The sequence below is a fragment of the Humulus lupulus genome, chromosome 6 (assembly GCF_963169125.1).
Source record: "Humulus lupulus chromosome 6, drHumLupu1.1, whole genome shotgun sequence".
Taxonomy (NCBI): Eukaryota; Viridiplantae; Streptophyta; class Magnoliopsida; order Rosales; family Cannabaceae; genus Humulus; species Humulus lupulus.
The window spans coordinates 183,559,216-183,567,529 of NC_084798.1; the positions used below are offsets into that span (position 1 = coordinate 183,559,216).

An 8,314-nucleotide genomic window follows, 5' to 3' on the forward strand; every position below is an offset into this window, starting at 1 on the left:
GAGGACCCTAATTTACACATAGCTAATTTCCTGGAGTTATGTGCTACGTTCAGGATGAATGGGGTGAGTGATGATGCTATAAGACTGAGGCTATTCCCATTTTCATTGAGGGATAGGGCGAAAAGTTGGCTGATTTCCTTACAAGCGAATTCGATCACTACATGGGAGGAGTTAGCTCAGAAATTCCTTGCCAAGTTCTTTCCTCCAGCGAAGGCTGCAAAGTTAAGGGGTGAGATTAATAATTTTTATCAGTTGGATGGAGAGTCATTGTATGATTCTTGGGAGCGCTTTAAGGAGTTGCTAAGGAAGTGTCTGCACCATGGAATAGAAAAGTGGATGTTGGTGCATAATTTTTATAATGGTTTGAATGGGACGACAAGAACAATTATAGATGCTGCGGCGGGAGGTGCTTTTATGAGCAAAAGTTCTAATGAGGCATATGAGCTATTAGAGGAGATGGCGATGAACAATTACCAATGGCCAAATGAAAGGGGGCAGCCAAAGAAGGTGGCTGGAATGATGGAAGTGGATGCCATAACCATGCTTACCGCTCAATTAGCAGCTTTGACGAAGCAATTGCAAAAGACTACCCTACCCTCTCAAGCTATGCAAGTTCAAAACTCATGTGAAGTGTGTGGTATAGCCCATCAATCAAACCAATGCTCTGCTACAGACATGAATAATATGCCCATGGAAGAAGTTCAAGCCATAGGAAATTACCCAAGACAGCCTAACAATCCCAATTCCATGACTTACAACCCAGCTTGGAAGAACCATCCCAATTTTTCCTGGTCTAACAACCAAAACACTCTCCAACCTTATCCTCAACCTCAGCCACCTTATATACCTACCCAAAATAGGCCACCCTATCCACAACAATATGCACACCAAAATCCTCCACCGGGCTACTATCAACCACAAAATAGACCACCTCCACCCATGCCAATGAAACCAGCTGAATCCCAACCTGATGTGCTTAACCAATTCATGACTGAGACTAGGGCATCCATAAGAAGTTTGGAGACTCAAATAGGGCAATTGGCTACTTTAATGACTAATAGAGCTCAAGGAAATTTGCCTAGCACTACAGAAGTTAATCCTAAAGAACAGTGCCAAGCTATTACCTTGAGGAGTGGAGCGAAATATGAAGGGCCAAAGAAAAGTCAGTCAGTTGAAGGAGAGAAGAAGTTGGATGATAAGAAGGTTACTGAAGACCTTAAGGAAGAAGAGGAGACCCCACCTGTAACTATTGAGCATCATGTTAGAGTTCCATATCCACAAAGACTTCGCAAGCATAATTTGGATAAGCAGTTTGCAAAGTTTTTAGAGGTGTTCAAGAAGTTACACATAAATATACCATTTGCGGAAGCATTAGAACAAATGCCAAGCTATGTAAAGTTCATGAAGGAGATTCTCTCAAATAAGAGAAAAATGGGTGATTATGAAATAGTGGCATTAACAGAAGAATGCAGCGCAATTTTGCAACGGAAGCTTCCTCAAAAGTTGAGAGATCCTGGGAGTTTTACCATTCCATGCACTATTGGGGAGTTCGAATGTAAGCATGCTTTATGTGATTTGGGGGCGAGTATTAATTTAATGCCTTTGTCTGTATTCCGAAGGCTTGGTTTGGGGGAAGCTAGGCCAACTACAGTAACATTACAGCTGGCTGATAGATCTGTGAAGCATCCTCGTGGTATTATAGAAGATGTGTTGGTAAAGGTGGATAAGTTTATTTTTCCGGATGATTTTATAGTACTTGATATGGAGGAGGATGAGAATGTTCCAATTATTTTGGGGAGACCATTTTTAGCAACTGGGCAAGCATTGATTGATGTGAAAAAGGGAGAGTTGAAGCTGAGAGTTCAAGGGGAGGAAGTAGTATTTAATGTGTTTCAGGCTATGACTTATCCTAAAACAAGTGATAGTTGTTTCTTTGTTGATGTGGTCGAAGAAGTAGTGGAAAGGAAAACATTAAGGGAGGATCCTCTTGAGTTGAGTCTCACAGTTGATGATGTAGATGGTGAGGAGAATGAAGAGGTGATGAGTTACTTAAATTGGATAAAATCAGCTGAGCCTTGGAAACATAAGAAATTTGAAGAGTTGGGGGCAGGACCAGACATACCATTACCATCGATTCAGAAGCCACCTGTTTTAGAGTTAAAGGTTTTACCAGACCACCTTCGTTATGCTTATCTTCGGGAGAAAGAGACTCTTCCAGTTATAGTCTCATCATTTCTTTCGGAGGTAGAGGAGGAGAAATTGTTGAGGGTGTTACGGGCTCATAAAACTGCTATAGGGTGGACTTTGGCTGATATAAGAGGAATTAGTCCATCAACAGTCATACATAGAATTCTGATGGAAGATGAGGCGAAACCGAATATCAACGCTCAAAGAAGGCTTAATCCAACAATGAAAGAAGTGGTGAGGAAAGAGATTTTGAAGTGGTTGGATGCTTGGGTGATTTACCCAATTTCTGATAGTGCTTGGGTAAGCCCAGTGCAAGTGGTACCGAAAAAAGGGGGTATGACAGTGATAAAGAATGCAAGCAATGAATTGATTCCAACTAGGACAGTGACGGGGTGGAGGATATGTATTGATTATCGGAAGTTGAATAAGGCAACGAGGAAAGATCATTTTCCTTTGCCTTTCATTGATCAAATGTTGGATAGATTGGCGGGGCATAATTACTATTGTTTTTTAGATGGGTACTCGGGCAACTTTTACGTGTCCTTATGGGACTTTTGCTTTTCGGAGGATGCCATTCGGGTTGTGTAATGCACCAGCCACGTTTCAACGGTGCATGATGGCAATATTCTCTGACATGGTTGAAAAAGGGATTGAAATTTTTATGGATGATTTTTCGGTTTATGGGTCCTCTTTTGACATGTGTTTGATGAATTTGGAGATGGTGTTGAGAAGGTGTGAGGAGTCGCATTTGGTGCTTAATTGGGAAAAGTGCCACTTTATGGTTAGTGAAGGCATTGTATTGGGGCACAAAATTTCTAAGAAAGGAATTGAAGTGGATCATGCTAAGATTTCTACCATAGAGAATTTACCACCGCCAATTTCAGTTAAAGGAGTGAGGAGTTTCTTGGGCCATGCGGGATTTTATCGAAGATTTATCAAAGACTTCTCTAAGATCTCAAAGCCGCTGTCTAACTTGTTGATGAATGGGGTTCCGTTTGATTTTAATGATGATTGTTTGGCTGCTTTCAAGACTCTCAAGGAGAAGCTCATTTCAGCGCCGATAATATGTACTCCTAATTGGGAACTTCCATTTGAGCTTATGTGCGATGCTAGTGATTATGTGGTTGGAGCGGTTCTTGGGCAGCGAGTGGATAAGGTATTTCGAACTATATACTATACTAGTCGGACTTTAAATGATGCTCAACTGAATTATGCAACAACGGAAAAAGAACTTCTAGCCATAGTTTATGCCTTCGACAAGTTCCGTCCATATTTGATTGGAAACAAGGTGGTAGTCTATACGGATCATTCGGCAATAAAGTATCTCATGACTAAGAAAGATTCCAAGCCTCGTCTTATTCGGTGGATTTTGCTCTTACAAGAATTTGATGTGGAAATTAAGGATAAGAAAGGGACTGAGAACTTGGTGGCTGATCATCTGTCTCGTTTAGAAGTGGGGGTAAATTCTCTTAATAAAGAAGTTCAGATTAATGATGCTTTTCCAGATGAGCAATTGTTCGAAGTGAATGTTGGTAAGGAGGTTCCATGGTTTGCGGACTATGTAAATTATTTGGCTGCCAAGGTTATACCCCCTGAAATGACAAGGCAACAATTAAAGAAGTTTTATTCGGAGGTGAAGCATTATTATTGGGAGGAGCCTATTCTGTACAAGCATTGCCCGGATCAAGTTATTCGTAGATGTGTTCCTGAGGAGGAGATGTTGTCAATCTTAACTCAATGTCATTGTTTGCATTACGGTGGTCATTTTGGCGGAACAAGAACAACTGCGAAAGTTTTGCAAAGTGGGTTTTACTGGCCTACATTATTTAAGGATGCTAATGATTTTGTCAAAAGTTGTGACCGCTGTCAACGAACTGGGAACATATCGAGAAGAGATCAAATGCCGATGACCGGTATTTTGGAAGTCGAGCTATTTGACGTATGGGGGATCGACTTTATGGGTCCTTTCCCATCATCGTATAATAACAAGTATATTTTGCTTGCAGTAGATTATGTTTCTAAATGGGTAGAAGCTGCAGCAACTCCTACTTGTGATGGGAAGGAAGTTATTAAATTCCTTCATAAAAATATCTTCACTCGATTTGGTACTCCAAGAGCTATTATTAGTGATCGGGGAAGTCATTTTTGCAATAAGTGGTTCACCGCTCTTTGTGCTCGTTATGGTGTTCATCATCGCAAGGCATTATTTTATCACCCAATTGCAAATGGCCAAGCTGAAGTATCGAATAGAGAAATAAAGGGTATCTTGGAAAAGACAGTAAATACTTCGAGGAAGGATTGGTCGAAGAAGCTCGATGATTCACTTTGGGCTTATCGCACGGCATTTAAAACTCCGATTGGAATGTCACCATATCGATTGGTGTTTGGTAAGGCTTGTCATCTACCGGTGGAATTGGAGCATAGAGCCTTTTGGGCTGTGAAAAAGTTGAATGTTGATCTCTTCATGGCGGGGCAGAATAGGCTTATGGAGTTAAATGAACTGGAGGAATTTCGAAATGAAGCCTATGAGAATGCGAAGATATATAAGGAGAAATCGAAGGCTTTTCATGATAAGAAAATATTGAGGAAAGATTTTCAACCAGGGGATAAAGTTTTACTTTTTAATTCTAGGCTTAAACTTTTTCCTGGAAAACTGAAGTCAAGATGGTCTGGACCGTATACGGTAGTATTTTCACTTCCTTATGGCGCAGTACAAGTTCATAGTGAAAAGACGGGAGATTTTAAGGTGAACGGACAGAGATTGAAGCATTACTTGGAGGGACCGGTGGAGACATGTAGGACCGTGGTCGAGTTGGAATTGATTTGATCTGAAGACTAAAGCAGCGTCCGGCTAAATGACGTTAACGACAGCGCTCATAGGAGGCATTCCTATGTTTGTTTTTAATTTTTAGTTCAGTTAGTATGTAAAAAGTATGAACTATTTTTAGTTTAGTTGTGGTTGTACTTTTTATTTTGTTTAGTTTTTAGTTTTCCTTTTAATGTAATAGAACCGTGGAAATCGTGAAAACTATAAAAAAAAAAAAAAAATTAGAAAAATAATAAAAAATAAATAATAATTTTATTTTAAGATTTAGGACTTTGGAGAGAGGGCCACGGCGCCTGCAACAAGAGTCGCGGCCCTTGACGAAGTCAGAGAAGGGGGGCTCGGTTCTGAGGAAAGCGTCGCGGCGCCTATGGGAAGGGCCGCGGCGCTTGGCGAATTCCAGAGAGTCCAGAAGGCATACGCGCCGCAGCGCTTGGAGGTGCGCGCCGCGGCGCGCACGCGGTTCCGAAAATTAAAAGAGGTTTCCCTCTTATTTTTTTCCCATTCTCCTCATTTTGAAAAAATTCCACAACTCCTTTCTACTCATTTTCTCTCTAAATTTCTTCATTCTACCCAGAAATTTTTCCCATTTCCCCTTATTATCTCTTGAATCCACATATGTCTTCTCCTTCTCACTTCATAATCTGAAATCCCTAAACCCCCAAATTTTCTTCAAGCCCTAATTTTTCAATTTCTATCAATTGGAGTGGTGATTTCATGCTTATTTGGTGCAATTGGAGAGTTCAAGAGGAGATTATCACTGTCAAGTAAGTGTTTCTCCCAATATTCAGATTTTTGTTGGTAATTTCTTTATAAAGAAGGGAAAGAAGGGATTTTTGATTGAAGAGTATAGTGGGGATTGTGTAGTTTGGTGGTGCATTGATTTGAATCTGTTTGAAAGTTATTTGGAATTGGGGAATATTGCAAAAACAGGGGAGGTGCTGTCCAAATTTTCATTGCATATTATGGGACCTAAGAGAAACCCCTCTAGGGAATCCTCTTCTAGGAACACCAATAGACCATCTTCGTCTAGGCCATCCACTACTAAGGAACCCAAACCACCCCCAGATTATGATGTTACCAAATTCGTAAGTAAAGCCGCTTTTGAGCGTTATACAAGGATTCGTAAGAGGAAGGTCATCAGTGAGCGGGGTTTTGAGTATACGGAATCACCAAATGTACTCTCAACTTATGAAGAAATTAGGGGGGAAATTCAAAGATGGGGTTGGGCTATGTTTGCTTCAGAGGATGTTAGCCATGCCAATTTGTCAGTGGTTTTGGAATTTTATGCAAACTATTTGGAGATGAAGAATGTAGACGTATTTGTTAGAGGTGTTCAAGTTCCGGTTGGTATAGATACTATTGCTGAATTATATGATATGCCGACATATGAACGGGAGGATGATGAATATCATCAATGGGCTCATGGAGATGATATTGATTGGGTCCATGTGGCGGAAACGTTGAGTTTACCGGGAGCTCGGTTTACTGTTGTTGGTGGTGTGCCAAAATACCTGTGGCGTTATCAATTAAATCATGTGGCGCGGGCTTGGGTGCATTTTGTGAGTGCAAGGCTAATGCCGACAACTCACATGTCAGATATCAACAAGGAGAGGCTGTTGTTGGTTTATGCCATTATGACTGGTATGAAAATTGATGTAGGCCGAGTGATTCGGAAGAGTATGAAGGATATCAGTATGTTGACCACTACGGGAGGATTAGGTCATGCTTCCTTAATCACTGATTTATGCCGAACTTATGGAGTGGTTATGTTTGGAAGTGATGTAGTTCGGAAACCCATGTCGGCAATTTCTGCGAATAGGGTGATGGGGTATGAACTACCGACCTTAGAAGCACCACCACCTCAGCAGCGTGCTATTGATAAACGACCCCGAGTAGATGAAGTAGACGAAGAGGATAATGAAGCGGGTATGGAGGGTACAATTCCGGAGGAGTTTGCGCAAGAAGTACCGGTTGAACAGCGGCCTATTCAACCTGCGGCGGGTAATTTTGATCCTTACATGCATCTGATACAGAATCAGTTTCAGTATTTGGTTCAGCAGAACAACTATCAGATTGCACAGCAGCAACATATGCAGCAATACATGGCGCAGCACAGTGAGTATCAAATTGCTCACGTGGACCAGCTAAATGCTTTGGTCAATCGGTGGTCTATCCGAAACAAGGAAGATGTGGCTCCATTTCCTGTTCCATCTCCGTTTTTACCGTATCCACCGCCACCGCCGCCTCCACCATTTTAAATGTTTATGGTAAGTCTCTTTTCCTTACACTTTTGTTTTATTTTATTTTGTTTGCAAACATTGGGGACAATGTTTCGGTTAAGTTTGGGGGAAGAGATTTATTGTTGTCTGAGTCGTGTTTGTGTTGTTTTGGTTTTTGTGTAGTTTTGTTTTGGTTTTAATCGTGTTAGTCATGTTTTGTTTAGGGTGTGAGTTGAATCAAGTTACCAATGATTAGCCAATGATACTATGATTGAATGATGAACTGTGTAAATTGAATGGGAATAAAGCTAAACAAATCTGTGTGCTTGGTTGAATATTTTGTTCTAGTTTTATCAAACACTTAAATAATTGAGAGCTTAATCATGATTTTAATAAATTGTATGTGACGGAATAAAATTTATGCTTGCTAAGTTTGAAATAGGAAAGGAAGATTGGATTGGTTTATCCTAGAACTTGTTTGCTTGCTTTTTGAGGCGAAATCTTAGGTCATGCATGCTTGGAAAAATGATTTAGGCAATTTTTTTGGACCGTTTGAGCCGTTCTAGCCAACCCTGATATGTTTAATCCTTAGTTACCCATTGTTGAGCCTGAAGTGACCTTTTATTGATTGACATTTGCTTTGAGCTAATTAATTGAAAACCTAACTATTATTTTGTCTTTCCCTTGTGTATACCATGAACATATGAATGATAATTGGGATTGATTTGTAATGGGGGGTTATGTATGGCGAGGGTTGTTAACAATGAAAAAAAAAAAACATTTTGAGAGAATTTAAAAAAAAAAAGAAAAAAAAAAGAAAGGAGAAAAAAAAAAAGATATATTTCAATGATGAGATAACTTTACACTCCAAATAGTATTATCAAGGAATAAGTTTGGGAGAGTGTAATGTTAAATATAAGAAAAAAAAGAAGAAAATCTTTGTTATGTAAGTTCTCTCAAAATGATAAGATATTGGGAACAGTGGGATTGGATTTGTGATTTGTATTTAATGTAGCGTTGGTTGGTTAGTGTTCATGGTATATGTTGAGCTTAAATGACTTTCTCATCCACCTTTGCCTAA

The 8,314-nt window shown here is 40.0% G+C and overlaps 1 non-coding gene across 1 annotated transcript; it reads right to left on the reverse strand.

Annotated features, from left to right (window-relative positions):
• Positions 1-219: 219 nt before the first annotated feature.
• Positions 220-326, reverse strand: LOC133787746 (small nucleolar RNA R71). Its single transcript, XR_009872746.1, has one exon. It is a non-coding gene; the product is annotated as a small nucleolar RNA R71 (small nucleolar RNA).
• Between the last annotated feature and the right edge of the window lie 7,988 nt (positions 327-8,314).